This window comes from Lutra lutra, chromosome 5, assembly GCF_902655055.1.
Source record: "Lutra lutra chromosome 5, mLutLut1.2, whole genome shotgun sequence".
Classification (NCBI taxonomy): domain Eukaryota; kingdom Metazoa; phylum Chordata; class Mammalia; order Carnivora; family Mustelidae; genus Lutra; species Lutra lutra.
In genome coordinates, this window is record NC_062282.1 from 14,883,602 (window position 1) to 14,900,984 (window position 17,383).

Sequence of the window (17,383 nt, forward strand, 5' to 3'; positions counted from 1 at the left end):
ATTCAGAATCTTAGAGGACAAGATACAGATATCAGTCATGTTTAAAGCCTAGATAATCTAGTATACACGCACATTTGAGAGTCAGTGCTTAGAACTACCTACAAATATTGTTTATTCATTTTGGGACAGTATGAGCTAATTACTACATAGAAAAAAATAACTATACGAAAATTTTTCCAGAATTTTTTTCTTTCTTCAATTAATAATTTTGTCAAATATACTATTGTTTCCACACTGCTCAAGTCCCTACATATATGCTATTTCTGCAGTATTAATGCACATAGATGCTGGATATTTAGTAATTCTGTCTTGACTGCAGATTGGAAATCTCTGGGGAGCTGTTAACAGTGCAAATATTCAGGTGATTTTGATGCATGGCAAAACTGAAAACCCTTCCTTTGATCTATATGAAGGCTCAAATCGTACTTTGCCATTTTTTTAATCCGTTCAAAACAAATAATCTTATTTTTTCACTTTATTGATGATTTAATCTTTGAGCGGTTTTGTTTTTGCTGAGAAAATTTAACTATATGGTTTATGTCAATTACATAGCCATCATTTGCACATTCATGAATAGAAATATGGCTAGATTAAATACCTTTTGGAAGCTTAGACTTTTAAAAATATTCTTCCTACTTTATGTGACTTTAAAGATACTGATCCACAGACTTCTAACTCTGAATGGTGCACTGCACGACTTTTAGCCAACCTTTTTTTTTTTTTTTGTCAACCATTTTTTTTTAAATGTTGTATACAGTTTTAGGTGTACAACGTATTTATTTGATACACTTACATATTGCAAGATATTTACCACCATAGCATTAGTGAACATATCTACTATGTCACATAATTATCATTTCTTTTTTGTGGTGGGACTATTTCAAATCTAGTCTTTTAGCAATTAAGTATGTAATGTAGTATTACTAACTGTAATCAATGCCATGCATTAGATCCCCAGAATTTACTCATCTTCTAAATCCAAGTTTGTATACTTTGACCAATATTTCCCTACTCTCTTTCCTCCTCACCCTACCTCCTGGTAAACACCACTCCACTCTCTGTTTCTACACGTTTCACTTTTTTGACTCCACGTATATGTCATACAGTAAGTGTCTTTCTCTGACTTATGTCACTTAGCATATGACCTCGGGAACAGCTACTTATTGTCTAACAGGGTCCTACACCTGGGAAAAAGTTACACACTTAGGATGTTACTAGAGACTTAAAAGATGCCCTGGGCTTTGCTCTATAATTGGATATATATTATACATCATAGAACCTGTAGCCAAGACTAATTTATACACTAATATATATGACCACTGGTCTAAATTATGTACACCTACTGTAGACTATGTATGACTATATACATATATAGTCTAGACCAGTGATCCTAAAAGTGTGTTCTCTGGACTGGCCACAATTTGTCAAAAGTGTGCATTATCCTGTCCCATTTCAGATACTTTGGGAGTGGGGCGCAGCCATCTGTGTTTTAGTAAGCTCTTCAGCTATTATATGTGTTCAAGTTTGAGAACCACTGGTCCAGACCATTGTGCCCAAATATTCTGGAGTCATGATCATCTTGTAAAAGTTTGCTAATGTTCATTAGTTTTGCATCTTTAATATTCCTTGAGATTTTTCTATTTAGAATCTCCCCTTGTAAACATTTCCAAACTATACACTCAGCTTCTGGTAGCAGTCCTTTGTTCTCAGCCCATTTCAGGAGATATTAGAAACACTTAGAAATGATAGTTATGCGTAGGTAAATAATTTATTGCATTCATTTAAATGCATTCTATATAATTAATCATATGCAATGGTAATTGGTACTGTTTCTTTACAGAGGCATCCCACAAAAACAACCAAATAGTTTTAAATATTGATTATAAATAAAAACAGGGCTTGATACTAACTTTATATTTTAACTTTGTATTTTTTATATTATTAACAACTGGAAAAGTTAATACACTTGGCGAAAGTAATGAGAACAAATAGTGGCAAATCAAGGATGAAAATCTAGATTTCAAAATTCCTACCCAACTTATGAATTCTTTAGGAACAATAGAAATCACAAACTCTAAAATAAGTGTGGCTGAAAATAGCTCTGTAAGAAAAGCTGTATTATCTCTTCTGCTTTCAGCTCTAGTCATAGGAATTGGAGCTATGTCTTGCAAACAGCAGATGCCCAAGTATTCATTAAATAAAAAAATGAAATAAAGTTATAAACTCAACTCAAGAAATGCTTGTGTGAAATGATAATACCAAAATGAAATCTGTTCCATACAGTCTCTCCCTCAGCCACTGCTGTACTCAAAGCGAATTTGTTTCACTTTGGAATTTGAATAAAATTAAGTCAAACTGAATAATCCTAGAGAGTTAGAACAGAGGCTCAGTCAGTATGAGTGAGTCACACTTAGCTGGACACCAGTTTCTAAACCGTGCCCACAGTCTTGGGTCCTGGGTTGAAGGGTAGACAGCCTCCTTATTGACCATTACATCCTGACAGGCTTTCAGGTGACTCATAGATAAAGGAAACATTGTTTTAGAACATTTCTGGAGGACAGATGTCACTACCTCAATTGGAAATAATTGGGAGGCTGGTTGGCAGCCTAATGTTTAGGCCAAAAAGAACATTTTTCTGAACTTAGAAGTCCATTTTCATTCCTTCTAGGTTAACTCCATTAGAGAAGATGCATATTCCTCTCACCAACTGACTTTCTTCATTTTAACCCTGTCCTTTCTTGCCTGTTTTCTTAAATAATCAAATACTCATATACAATGAAGTGATTATCCTGACATTATTTCTCTGAAGCAGAAATTCTCTTAAATTAATGCATATAAATACATTCGCTAAATCTATAAAATCAATAATATAAATAGCATTGTTGTCACATTAATTGTGTCCCTCCAGATGTTTATGAAAACATACGAGTTCCCGCTTCAAATCGTTGTCTTCTCAGTTGCCTCTCTTGACCACGGCCCCCCATCCGGACATCGCTGCACTGGTCATGGATTTATAGCACAACTTTTGCTGACATGTTAAGGAATTCTTTAGGAAACCTGAAAACCTTTAGGTTAGAGCAGAGTGTTATAGGCTATTGTTGGCAATTTTCTGATGTGGCGGTTTAATTGTGTGATTTCTTAGAAAAACAATTTCTGTGAATTTTTTGGAACCCATTCAAATGATTCCTTTTCACAGGACAGCCTCTTCTGAGACTGTTATTTTGAGACTGTTATTTTCTTCACTGCTGCAGAAAAAAATAGGTTAAGCCATTGTTTTCTTCTCTAGATACTGAAGTGGAAATAGCATCAGTACTCCTATGAGACTGAATTTACTGTGAAAAAAAAAATAGATCAGAAGCGAAAAAAAAAAGATGTTCTATCTTTAAAAAACAAAACAAAGACAAAAACTCCAGAACTACTAATTCTGATGAGATCATTTGAACTTCCCAGTTTAGAAAATTATTGCTTTAGTTCTCTTCCGGGACACATCAGGATAAGATTTATGGTTCTTCTTAAAGTTTTAAACAGAAGTTACCTGATACTGTGATGTTTTCTTGCTGAAAACAACTACATTCACATGCTCTGAACTTGGAAAATGAGCTGAACGTGTGATCTTTGCAGCAAAAGATCCTCAGTGGTACATAAACAGGGAGCTATTAGGTATGTTCCCAAGCTTTATACTGTATTTTGTAAATTTTATTTTTCATCCTGAAATATGTGGAATGAAAGGAATTTTGTAGGCAAATAAAATTAAGATTTTCTAGAGAAAGAAAATTCTGTTTTAATGTGGCTACACAATAGATTACCTACATGACTATATGCCTCAATAAGCTTTTTTCTAAGAATGTATTTTATTTATTTGAGAGAAAGAGAAGGAGAGAGCACAGGTGAGAGCACCAGCGTGGGGGAGGGTCAGAAGGAGAGGGAGAAGCAGGCTCCCTGCTGAGCAAGAACCCTCCCCCCCTCACTTGGGGCTCTATCCCAGGATCCTGAGATCATGACCTGAACTGAAAGCAGAGTTTAACAGACTGAGGTACCCAGGTGTCCCTCAATCTGCTCATTTTTAAACTGGGAGTATTAACTTGACCTTAAATAGAATAGTTTGGAGGATTGATTGAGCTTAAGGCATGTGGTGCAGTGAGCATGATATCTGTTTAAAAAATAAACTATCAAAAGTCCTAAAATATTTAAATAATCAATGTATATTTGTCAGGTTTATTTCACTCACAAGTAATTTACACCTAACTCAGAGTGGATTAGATAAAGTAAAATACAGAATTTTAAAAAAAATTTATAGATTTTTCTGAATATGGTAGGATTTTAGGAGATGAGATGCCAACAGGGTTCTACTTGCTTGATCTGTCAGCAGGAACTTCCTGGCGGTTGGCTTCTTTCTCCGTAAAGTTGTCAGTCGCTTACAGCAAACTTCTTCACTGTTTCTTTAGGCTTCCATGTTCCTCACAGATTCTAGAGCACAGGCCTCCCGAACAGCTGTGGCAACATTCTGCTCAAGGGCTCTGGCAGGCCTCACCAGAATCAGGTCCCAAACTTATGCCATTGCAGTGGTCAGGAATTGGCTGTTCTCTGACTTGGTACCTTGGCCAAATGCTTCACTTATATGGCAGGAAGGTGGGAGGCAAGCCTATTTAACCTATAGGCTAGAATTTCTGTTACCAAAAGTTGGGGAGGTTAAGTATGTTGGGAAGAAAGTTTCTTTCTTTCCCTCCATCCATCTATCCTCTATTCCTATTTCTTTATCAATTTAGCAATCACCATCTTCTATTTCAATTGTCCTCGATCATTTTGGGGTCTTCGATATTTTCAAATTAAGAAAAGGCATTCTGAGGACAAAATTGTTGCTAGATAGAAAAACAAACTGCTGCTAGATGCCATAGTACATATTAAAGCAGAAAAAATTAAAACACAAAAAATACACAAGTGCACATTCTATGACCGGCCTGGATGGATGATAATATCAACACATGGAATGAGGCTCTGAGAAACTCAATTGGTAATATGAGAGCCAAAAGACAAAGTAACGACATTTTGAATCAGTTTTGACTTCACGGAAACCCTGAAGGTGTCTAGGGGACCCCTAAGGATCTACAGGCCGCACTTTGAAAACCCCTACTCTATCCCATCGCCTTACCATGAAGGAGAAACCTATGTCTCATTCCCATACGTGAATCTGCTTTGTGGATGCTATTTAGAATGAGCCAACTCCGGCCAACCATTGCCATTCTAACTGTTACACAGCCATCAGTGTTCAAATCTAAAAGCCATAAATTTGTTCAGCATATTGACTTTCTATGTTGTACTTAAAAAAAAGTCCAAAAAAACCCCCAAACAACCAACCAACCAACCCTATTTTGTATGGTATAGAAATTCTTGGGACACCTGGGTGGCTCAGTTGGTTAAGAGGCTGCCTTCTCCTCAGGTCATGATCCCAGGGTCCTGGAATGGAGTCCAGAGTCTGGCTCCTTGCTCAGCGGGGAGCCTGCTTCTTCCTCTACCTCTGCCTGCTGCTTCCCTGCTTGTACTCGTTCTCTCTGACAAACAAATAAAATATTTAAAAAGAAAAGAAATTCTTCATGATCTGAGCATTGTCTCTTTCTTCTCTTCATTGCCTTCCATAATTGAGCAATACTAAAAAATATGATCTCAGCAACACTCTCGGGGTTTTTCACTTGAGATCATGCCCTTCCATCTCCTAAAATTCATTTCACTGTTCTTCACCCTGAAGTTTGCTGTAACAAAACTTTCCAATGTGTGATATTTTATTTGGTTCCAGGAGATAGGTTTACTCACAATTTCTATTTGCCCCTTCTTACCCTCAACCAGGAATCAAACTCTTAATTTAGTGTGAAAAAACACTGAAGAGAAATCAAGTCAAAAAGTACTTGTCCTAAAAGATTGCCCTAAAGCTCAGCCAATGGCTACCCAATTTGTAAAGTGGGAGCGTGAATTAAACATGAAATACATGTCTGGCTCCTTGGAGGACCAGGATTGCAGCTGTAAGGATAGCGCTTGTTAATCCAATTCTGCATAGTATGTTTCTTTTTTTTTTTTTTTTTTTCATTTCACATTAGGAGAAGTAATTCAATTTTTATATTTTTATCACAGTGCCTTAATACCTTTATAACACAGTGCCTTTAACACCTTTATAATTTTTAGCGGAATTTTGCATGATTATTTGTCTGTACACAAAATATCCATGAACTTATACATTGTGATATAAATTATCAATGGGATGGAGAATTTCATATAAATGTAAACAATTGTATGTGTTTAATATAGGCAAAGTGCTTTGTAATAAATTGTACGTGTGGCTGTGCCAGTGAATATTTTGCAAGTTTGAAATTGGCATTTTTAAATGCCATCTATTTCTTTAAGAAGAGGACCACATTTATTGCAATATTTTGTATGATTTGCTTATTACGTTTTTTGTTTTCATGTCTCTTTCTGTAAGAATTTAAACTCCCTGAAGGCAGACCATTGTTGGAAATGTCTCAAGCATATAAAACATAGAAGCATAAAACAGGTATTGGGGAATTGCTAGATTCAGCAAACAAAACAGACAAGAGAGTAGGCCATATCATTATGAAATATAACTCATGTGGAATTTTTAAGAAATACACATATTCCCAAAGGCCGATTTTTGGTCATGTTAAGTCATCTGTATGTATTTTTTTTTCCATAAACTTTTTTCTTTTTTTTTTAAATTCAATTAGTTTTTGATGTAGTGTTTAATGATTCATTAGTTGTGTATAACACCCAGGGCTCATCACATCATGTGTCCTCCTTAATACTCATCACCTACTTACCACATCCCCCCTAATTCTTCAGGTGAAGGGGAGGTGGGTGGGGAAATGTGGTAAGTAGGTGATTGGGATTAAGGAGAGCACTTATTGTGATGAGTACTGGGTGTTGTATGGAACTGCTGAATTGCTAAATTCTACACCTGAAACTAATGTTGTACTGTATGTTAACTAACAGGAATTCAATTTAAAAACAAAACAAAACAAAACAGAACGTCTCCAGGTGAATCTGATATGTATCATTTTGCCTGTATCACTAATAGAAACTATAAACATTAATTGTTGTTGTTAAGAAGTCACTCTTCATGGAAGCTTCGTTTTTGAATAGCAGGTCTAGGGAAACACCAAAGGAGCAAAAGAAAAAAAAAAAAAAGAAATATTACTACTTGGGGAATCAAATTGTTATTTTGGAACAGAAAAAAAAGATTATAAGACCCTAATGACTGATGAAAAAAAGCTTTCAGCATAGGTTTTCTTGAAATGTCTTCTTTCAGTAGAAGTGATGTTTTATTAAACTGAAAGAATACAGGGCAATAAAAAAGCCTCCTAAGATGTGATGAAACAGACATTCATTAATGAGCTGTAGAAAATTCTGCTTATGACAGTGCTAATGATGGTGATCATAAATAATGTCATCAAGTGGCACCTAATTAGTGTGATTAACCAACTTCAGTATTCACCAGAGAATGCATTGAATCAATGCATTCTTTTATACATAGAAAATGTTTTACATTTGGGATCAGTGCCATATATCTAAAGCACCTATTGATAGAGCTCTTTTCTTGTTCTTACTCTCATATATCCGTTTGGTCTCTTATCAGGCAGCCTGCCTGTTAGATAAGCATGAGTGACCTTGGAAATAATGAGGCACACAATGAAGAATTTGATAGGAGTTTTCATAGTGAATTTGATGAGATTGAGTATCGGGATCCTAGCATGGGGTTTGAAACCCCAGCCTTATTCATTTTCCCTTAAATGGCCTTAAACAAATTAAATAAACTTGATAAGGTAGATGATTTGCAAAAGCGAATACATACACCATATCATAGGAAAGTTTATCTGTGGAAAAAGTCCATGTGGCAAATGAAATAATGCCAATTGTAAATGACGATAGACTAACTATTCATTAATAGGGACAAGAACATTTTCAATCCCATTATATAGTTCTGTGTTGGCATTTACAGAAGTAAATTTGCATAATGGACTGAGGCAATTTATGTGAATCAAATTTACTAAAATCATATGACAGTATTCTCAAAATGATGAGGTATATAGTTGTATGCATCTCTGGACTTTATCTGAAGTACAATAGCAAACATTTATGCATCCACATTTCAGAAATTCATGTAAAGAAACATTTGTATCTCTTAATCCTCAACATCCTCACACAATATCCTCTTTTATGAAGTTATTATGTTATTTATTTATACTGCTATGTTAAATAAATAAACAATAACTGAAAAATTTAGAATCTGTGAATATCAGCACAAGTTGAAGCTAGAAAAGTAAAAGTAAAACAACGATTCTGATCTTACAGAAATCATACATTGGCTAGGGTCACTTTCTGTAGAAAATCAGAGTCTAAATCCCTTTGTCATCAGGATTATTCTGGGTATAAATTCAGGCCATGTATACTCACATTAATTTTATATTATCAGGTATAATACGTTTCTTTATCTTGTGAGATAAAAAATAAGCTTAAGTATAAAAAAATAAGAAAAATTAAAGGTAAATTATATGTAGTCCCACTCTTGGTATAATTCTTATATTTATTTCCTGAATTTAAAGTTTCTTTCCAGATATTATTTACATTCTAGAAACTTGAGACTTCATTCTCCCAAATTTTGAAAATATTTTCTTTCAGAGAGATAGTATATCTGAATGCAAAGAGTGAGAGAATTATAATAAAGCAGTAAATTGACCTCACAACATGCTTGCTCTACACAATATGACAGTTTCTTAATCTATATATTGGGAATAATAATGCCTAATCAAAATTTTTCTTTTAGATATTAGGAAGATCAACAAATATCTATGTCTTCGGTATGAATAAGATTAAAACTATCTCCAGTGTTCCTGGAGTTAATAACATGACTCTTTGAATTAAGTAACATGACTCTTTCTCTTTCTATGAGTTGCCCTTGCAAAGAACCTGGAAATCATTTTTTACTCTTTCCTTACTTCCATATACCAAGTTCTATAAAATCAGTCATGGAGGCTTAGACATATGATTTATATCTAACAGATTTCTCCACTCACCTTGTTATACTCCCTAACCAGCATTATCCCCCTTTCTCCATGTAAGCTGTTTCAAACAAGTTTTATTGTATAACCTTTCACTCCTGCACTTTCCTAAATGATCTTTTTATCTTTTACTTGGATGAGCTCCTAACTAGTCTTCATAATGCAGACACAGTTAGCCTATTAAATGCAAATATGGCTATGATATCCCCTTTACCTGCATGAAAACTATAGTTGGCACTCAACTTTGATGTCATTTCCTTCAGTAAGTGGAGGTTCTGAAATTCAGTGCAATTTTTCTGAAGTATTAGTGGCAGCATAGTTGATTTTATATTTTCCATTTATGGAAAGCAGAAAGTTAGATAAACATTATGTCATATCACCCCCTTCCTCCCCAGCCCCAACTCTCCACCCCCAATCAAGCCTCAGTAACATCTTTGTGCACAGAAATTTCATTCGCCCTTCTTTTCCCAGATTTATGCTTTCCAGCCTACAGCTCCATTAATAATTCCCTTGCCACATTGAATGATTACAGAATTTTGCTTTCAGAATCCCTCGATAACATGCTGGTTTTCCAGTACCAACCTGGAATTCTTGAGAGGAGAATGGGACTTTAAAAATACCTTTTCTGATAAACAATATAAGATTGGCTCAGTGGTGGTAAAAATAAGTGTGGACAACTGTTTCATGCCCCCTTTCTCTTTATAAATATAGCACACTGCCATTTCACTCCATGATCACACAGATCACACAGAGGTACTCAATGGAAACTTTTTACTAGAATTCCAAGTGGAAAGAGATGGATCAATAACTTTCTATTTCTTAACTACAACCTAATTGAATAACTTTTTTCTTAAATTATTTTAACTTTTATTTTTATATATTTTTAAAGACTCCACTTACCTATTTGGGGGGGGGCACAAGTGAGAGGATGGGGAGGGACAAGCAGACTCACACTGAGCAGGGAACGAATGAGGGGCTCAATCCAAGACCCCCAATATCATGACCTAAGTGGAAACCAAGAGTTAATTGCTCAACCAACTGAGCCATGTAGGTGCCCTCATTTTTAACTACTTTGATGTTTTTTTGTTTTGTTTTGTTTTTTGTTTCTTGTTTTCTTTTTCATTATAATATAAGACTTTCTTATTTTCATTTTCTTTGTTGTGAGAACTTCACTTATTTACTAGTGGAATATTTGTTATCATGTTTTCTGACAATTGATTTACCATCAAAGCAAAGTTGCACCAGACCAAATTAAACAGTCAGGAACACTTTATTCAAGGCTACTGAAATAGGAACGAGAGGCCAAAGCACAGCCTGAGCTCAGTCTGAAATAAAAGTCTTGACAGTTGTTAACAAACGGGACAGTGGATTTACTTCCAGGAACAGAGAACTCTTTTTTATCGGCAGGACGGAAATTAGTTTTACAACTTGCAGCAAGGTACCCAGAGAAGTTAGACTCCTACTCTCCCATACAGTCTGGGAGACAGCGGCACTATCTTTCTTGATGATGATCGTTCCTAAGGATTCTTCCCAGGTTTTGAGAAAGACCTCCCTGGCTTTAAACACTGGCAAAAAGGTTTTACCAAGATTTCTATCTCAAAGGGACAGAGAAAGAATTTATAATTGCAAGTTTTCTGAAGTAATTCTCTAAGAAAAGGAAGGTCAGGATTCTACAGACAGAAAGAAGCATGACTATAATTAGTTATATATGTCCATCTTGGTCACCATCAATCATGGCTTTTCATATATAAAGAAATGGGAAATTTAGAAAGTATGTAAGTCTGTCTGTGTCTCAACAAACTTTCCCTTTCATATAATGTAGGAAACTAAGAAAAACAAGACTGTCTTCTTTTTTCTGTGTTGTCCTATATTATCAACACAATTTCAAAGATAATGAGCAGATGGAGGGAAGAGAAATAATACAAAAGGAAATATGAGGAGGGAGAAGAAGAAGAAGGGGAAGGAGGAGAAGAAATAGGAAGAAGAAAAGAGAGGATAATATAATTTTATATTTTTAATGAATTATCTACTTATAAAAGTTATTAAGATTTTTCTACACCACTTATTGTGATTACTTGTTCAGTAATCTCTCCTCTAAATTTGATAGTAAACTTTCCAAACTAATTGTGATGATAAGAGCCTGGTCTATTTTGTTCATCATTTTTCAACTAACCCAGTGTCTGAGATACAGTAGCTGCTTCACATATGTTAATGAATAAATGAAGGAATCAGTGAGCTAGTAGAGAACTCCTGGGGAAGGATGTAATATTAGATGACTATTGTAGATGTATATTAATATTCAACAGTTTTATTACCTCTTGGCCTCCTTTTTTCAAAGACTCTTTGAAGACTAGACTTCATTTTGATTAATATTTTGCTTCGGAAACACGAGAACTCTCGTAGTTTTATCCATTTATTTTCAATTTTTTAAAAAGATTTTTATTTATTTATGTGACAGACCGAGATCACAAGTAGGTAGAGAGGCAGACAGAAAGAGGAGGAAGCAGGCTCCCTGCTGAGCAGAGAGCCCAATGTGGAGCTCGATCCCAGGACCCTGGTGTCAGGACCTGAGCCACAGACAGAGGCTTTAACCCACTGAGCCACCCAGGCGCCCCTATCCATTTATTTTCAAATTTAATTTTTTGTTAGCTCCAATTTCATGACAGGTGGCTTGACAATATTTTTGACAAAGTAGAAGAACTTTATAATCTCACAGTTCCAAACACCTAGATTTTGTGAAAATAGTGTATCTTTTTTGTTTCTGAATTTTGAATGACTCATAGTACATTTATGAAGTTACAACAAGGGGGAAACCTGACTTTTTCTGCCTTGAATGGCTGAATATGAGACAGCAACTTGTAAAAACAAAACCAAAACAGCAACACTAACAACAACAAAATTCTGACAGGTATACTGTGTCAAGCATGGAATATTTTGATCAGGCACATTGAAGGGATTGTATTATATCTACAGGGAAGCTTCCATGTAAATACTAAGAAATTCTAAATATTCTCTTAGGTTTACGATTGGAGGTTTAATAAATAAAACTATGAAATGCTTAGTTACATCTATTTTTCTGACGAACAGCAAATAATATGTTGATGTAAGTACAATTTCAATCAATATTTGAGATACTTAAACTTTAAAATATTCTTTTTTATCTGAAATTCAAATTTACCTAGATGTCTTATGTTTTATCTGGCAACATTACTTAGGATGGATATTGAAATAACCAGTCTTCTGTGAAGTTATTCAGGGAGGAGATTAAAATTTTGAGAATCAGACTAATACAGGACAATTTAACCCAGTAAATGGAAAAGAATTGTCTTGCAAATTTAGGGAAGAAAGATAAGAATTTCAAAATGTATGTATTTTTTATTTTTCTGGTAACACATGTTTCCAGGAATGTTACTTATCCATCAGTTGACTGTATTCAATTTAAGAAGGTTCTGAGGTTGTTGGATTATATAGCACAGTCTTGAAATTGCTGCTTTTTTTATTCTGATTCATGCAATACACAGTTGATCAATCCTCTATAAGAAATGAATTCCCCAGTATCTTTTTTTTTATTTCCTGCCCTATATTTTCAATACTTTCTTGAGATAAGTAATATTTCATGGCAAATACATTATTTACTTCATAGAAATGTACATTTTTCAGTAGCTGTAGAAGAATAAAATACATGACAACTATTAAAAATACACTTCTGATAACTCGCTATGGATTTTTTCTTTATTTTTAACTCATTCAATTGATTTAGTTAATAGTTGAGTACATGAAAGACATAATGCCATTTAATAAGAAAGATGATGATTATATTCTTTCAAATGTTGAGATATATGTATAAATATAAAAGTGCCTCTTTTATGAGCTTAACACAGCTTATTAAATAACAAATGGTTTAATACTATGCACATATAGAAAATAAGCTTCTTTAATACTTGTGTTTAAGAAAAGTTGGGTTTTGAATATCTCAATCATTTTATAAAGTTAGATCTTTTAAATATATTTGGTTTCTGCAACTGGGAAATTTAGGTGTAATAGTGACCATGAGACACACTAAATTAATGAATACTTTAAAATGAAATTAGCTAATTTCATTTTCTTATGCTCTTCAGAAGGAATAACCTCTAGATTTTCCTTTGAACTTAGGAAAATATAAGCTATGATGCTATCCAGGATCAGAATGCAGCATACCCTTCCCCTCAGTGTTTCCCATAGTGTTAGAAAATGGATGTCTATGCTCATTCCATAAGGAAGTCATATGCTATCATTTATTTCCAGGTCCTGTAATGCACAAAGACTAGAGTCATCTGCCAAAATTAATGTCTAACTATATATATTCATTTATGCACTGTTTCCTCAGGGGCACTAGGAAATTCTGCTTTTACAAAGTATCTTTCTGTTGTCTAGTATAGCATGATTAATTCGTTTGTGCTAAAAATGACTCTTTGAGGAAAATCCCATTTAAAATAAAAATATCTTCTAAGCATAGTATTTAATGTTCTAATACTTTGAAAGAACTATGAATTCCTACATCACTGGAGGATATGAGATAATTTATACAGTTGGAGCCCTTAGGACTTGCTAAAGGAAGTGAAGAAAGGTCATAAGTGTGACTCCAGGAATTATGATTTAATCAAATATGCTATCATGATGGCATTTGATGGTGAGAAGACTGAGAAAGCACATTAAGAACAAGCAGAATTAGGTATTCTGTTTTAGCAACATTCCTTTTGAGATATCTGTTAAACATCTGGTAGGGTATATTCTTGGATTTTTGCTTGATTTCCACCAAAAGCTTAATTAAGTTCCCTACACACCCCACAGTAAATTATTTGTAGAAAATTTTCTTCTGCTCTTTGGCAAGATATTTTCTAGAATCATTTGTTACTCTCACTGAATAATTTAGGTTTCCTAGATCAGTTATTTGTAAATATTCCTACAGAAGGTGAGATTCAAGAGTGGTTTTTATGGTTTATCTAGGTGTTAAAATATGAAGATTTATTTCCTAGTTTCCTCAAAGACAAGACTATTTTCATGTGTCTTTTATCTTCAAATTTCAACATAGGTTTGTTTTCTCTTTGTCAATTTAATCAAAAGGGTAGGATCAGAAAGATAACTGTTGTTCCTACTCTGATATTAAGTTCTCAACACTGAAATTTCTCTGAGGTGGTTTTTCTCCTCTCCTGAATGCCTTTTATGCAAATGCAATTGATTTTGACAACCCCAAGACATATTTTACAGTACTTTTTCTAATTTTCTCCACAATGGATTTTCTAGTTGGTTCTCAATTTTCTTGTAAACTTTGGATATTTTTCTGGAGAAAAGAGAAATTCTTTGATACACAGTTTGTTCATAGGGAATGTATGCATACATTTCTGCCTATAAAATATGGCAAACAAAAATACAGCCATCATATATATATTTTTTAAAGATTTTATGTATTTATTTGACAGACAGAGATCACAAGTAGGCAGAGAGGCAGGCAGAGAGAGACAGAGGAGGAAGCAGGTTCCCTACTGAGCAGAGAGTCCGATGTGGGGCTTGATCCCAGGAACCTGGGATCATGACCGGAGCCAAAGGCAGAGGCTTTAACCCACTGAGTCACCCAGGCACCCCAACATAAATATTTTTTAAAGATTTTATTTATTTTTATGAGAGAGAGTGTGAGAGAGAGAGAGAGAGAGAGAATGAATGGGGGAGGGGCAGAAGGAGGAGCAGACTCTCTGTAGAGGAGGAGCCCCATGCAGGACTCATTCCCAGAACCCTGGAATCATGACATGAGCTGAAGGCAGACGCTTAACCAACTGAGCCACTCAGGCATATGTAAACATATTAATAATAATACGATCTAAGTGCAATTTGATCTTTTACAATTTAAAAAAATTATTTTTATTATATTTTTATATATGACATATATTTAAATTATATAGAAGGAGTTATTTTATTAAAATGTAATTATAAAGTATACAATATGGGTTTTGAGAACACAACAATAATGTTATACATTGATGAAGAAAATCACGTGTAGAAACCAAATTAGAAATGTTACTTTTGAGATAATAGGCCCCTCTTTATATTGCAGAACCCATTGGGGTTACTGATAAATAGTGAGAAGTTTTTGCCACACAGAAACCAGATCCTTTATCTCTCTAAAGACGCACAGCAAAGATACACATGCAGCCAATCTGATGTCCTTGCTCAGGGTTTTGAATGTTAAAGTTGTGTTGTAAAATTTAGAGAGAGTTTGAAATGTTTCATATTAGCTCTGACAGCTTTTGGCTTTAGTGAAGAAGTGCTAGTGTATATTTTTCAGTCTGTCTTTCTTGGTGCTGTAATCCTTTTCATAATTTTCATTTACTTTCTCTCTTAGTAGATTTTTCTTAACAGGAACTCAGAACTTCATTCCCTCTCATAGGAAGAACAACTATAAGTAAAAGGAATAAAATATCATTGACAGAATTCTAGAGCATAGAGATGAGCTAGAGCACCTCCTCTACACCCCAGAGACCAAGAGAAGCCGTGTAAGTGACTACCCATGAAAAGAATTTCCCTTCTCCCAGGCCAGTACAGCACCACATGGGGAAGTCTCTCATTAGCTTCTGGTCTCTTCAGTGGGAAGAGAACCCAAGGGGGACAATAAGCTCGCATTAGCATTGAGGTTGCTTTGTGGGAGCCCCTATTCTGATCTCACAACCTAGGATCATGGAAATCTATGAGGCTTAACCACTGGGAATCTGATTATGATGGAGAATTGGGGAGAGGAATGTAATAATCAGCACATATTTCTTAACAGACTGAGTTCATTCCTGCAGTGCCCATGTGGAAATTCCCAACCAGTAGCTTTGCTCATTTGCAGAACAGAAAACATATTTAAAACAATTATGACTGAAAACTTACTGAACCTGGGAAGAGGAATAAATATCCAGATCCAGGAGGTCCAAGAGATACCAAATAGGTTGAATTTGAATAGTTCTACACTAAGGCATAGTATAATTAAATTGTCAAAAATCAAAGACAAAGAAAAATTTTAAGAGCAGTAAAAGAAAAGAGAGAAGTTAGATACAAGGGAATCCTCATAAGATTTTTGGTGGATTCTCAACAGAAACTGAAGACCAAAAGAGGGGCATCTAGCTCTTGATCTCAGCTCGGGTCATGATTTCAGGGTCATGAGTTCAAGGCCATATTGGGTCCACACTGGGTGTGGAGCCTACTTAAAAAAAAAAAATGAGTACCTAGTGTAGTTGTCCTTTACAAACAAAGAAGAGGTAGAAACTTGTCCATACAAACAAAAGCTGATGCATTCATTGCCACTAGAACTGCTTTACAAGAAACGCTAAATGAGTTTTTTACGTGGAAGTAAAAGAACACTAATTAACATCTAAAAATATAAAAAGGAAGTTTAAATCTCACTTGTAATGATAAAGAGATATATAGTCATAATTAGACTCAGCAATATGGTATAGTAGGGCAAAATTCACTTCAACTCCAGGTTAAAAGCTAAAAACAACAACAACAATAAAAGAATGAAGTGAAATTAATCTTAATTATAATTATCTATTTTTTGTTACACAATATTAAAAAATAAATTGTAATAATAATTACTTAAAATGTGAGGGGAAGGAGAAGTATAAGTGAATTATGAATTCATGAAGTTACATTATTATTAGTTTAAAATAAATTTTTATAAATTTTAAGATATTTTTGTAAGTCTTACGATGAGAACAGAAAAATCCTATAGTAATTACACAATAAAGAAGTCAAAACATACTAATACCAAGTGATACTGAAACACACACAAAAAACATCAAGATAAGAAACAAGTATCATGGATCCACAAAAAACTGAAAATGATTAACAAAATGGCAGTACGTAAGTCCTTACATGTCAATAATTACTTCAATGTAAGCAGATTAAATTTTCCAATAAAATACTTAGAGTGGCTGAATGGATTAAAAAAAAAATGAAAAGAACCACCAATATGCTGACTCACTGTAGTCTTAAAGACACATATAGACTGAGAGTAAAAGGATGGAAAAGATATTTCTGGAAAATATTAACAACAAAAGGATAGTTAGACAAAATAGGTTTAAACTAAAAATGGTAAAATGAGAAAAGGAAGGTAACTATATAATAATAAAGGGTTAAGGTTCCTGGGTAGCTCAGTCAGTTAAGCATCTGCCTTCATCTCAGGTCATGATCTCAAGGTCCTACCATCAAGTCCCACATTGGACTCCTTGCTCAGCATGGAGTCTGCTTCTCTCTCTTCCTCTGCCTGTGCTCCTCCCTTTTGTTCAAGCACTTGCTCTCTCCCTCTC